The following is an 843-nucleotide window of genomic DNA, read 5'->3' as shown; positions in this document are numbered from 1 at the left end:
ACAATGCCAACAATGCAAGGAAGGTGCTTGGTGACTTTACTGCACCTACTCCTGATTTCTATGGGAGAAGCATCTCTATCCCTGCCATTGGAGCAAACAACTTTGAGCTTAAGCCTCAATTAGTTTCTCTAATGCAACAGAATTGCAAGTTCCATGGACTTCCAATGGAAGATCCTCATCAGTTCTTAGCTGAATTCTTGCAAATCTGTGACACAGTCAAGACTAATGGGGTTAACCCTGAGGTCTACAGACTGATGCTATTCCCTTTTGCTGTAAGAGACAGAGCTAGAATATGGTTGGATTCTCAACCTAAAGAAAGCTTGGACTCTTGGGAAAAGCTAGTCAATGCCTTCTTGGCAAAGTTCTTTCCACCACAAAGATGGAGTAAGCTTAGAGTGGAAGTTCAAACCTTCAGACAGAAGGATGGAGAATCCCTCTATGAAGCTTGGGAAAGATACAAACAATTAATCAGAAGATGTCCTTCAGACATGCTTTCTGAATGGAGCATCATAGGTATTTTCTATGATGGTCTCTCTGAACTATCCAAGATGTCTTTGGATAGCTCTGCTGGAGGATCTCTTCATCTGAAGAAGACGCCTGCAGAAGCTCAAGAATTGATTGAAATGGTTGCAAATAACCAATTCATGTACACTTCTGAAAGAAATCCTGTGAACAATGGGACTAGTCAGAAGAAAGGAGTTCTTGAGATTGACACTCTGAATGCCATATTGGCTCAGAACAAGATATTGACTCAACAAGTCAATTTGATTTCTCAAAGTCTGTCTGGAATGCAAAATGCACCAAACAGTACTAAGGATGCTTCATCTGAGGAAGAAGCTTATG

At 41.0% G+C, this 843-nt stretch overlaps 1 non-coding gene across 1 annotated transcript; it reads right to left on the bottom strand.

The window, feature by feature from the left end:
* Positions 1–386: 386 nt before the first annotated feature.
* On the bottom strand, positions 387–494 carry LOC130971651 (small nucleolar RNA R71). Its single transcript, XR_009082862.1, has one exon. It is a non-coding gene; the product is annotated as a small nucleolar RNA R71 (small nucleolar RNA).
* Between the last annotated feature and the right edge of the window lie 349 nt (positions 495–843).

Source organism: Arachis stenosperma, chromosome 3, assembly GCF_014773155.1.
Source record: "Arachis stenosperma cultivar V10309 chromosome 3, arast.V10309.gnm1.PFL2, whole genome shotgun sequence".
Lineage (NCBI taxonomy): Eukaryota > Viridiplantae > Streptophyta > Magnoliopsida > Fabales > Fabaceae > Arachis > Arachis stenosperma.
Note: the sequence above shows the minus strand (reverse complement) of the source record. Positions and strands in the feature narration are given on the sequence as shown.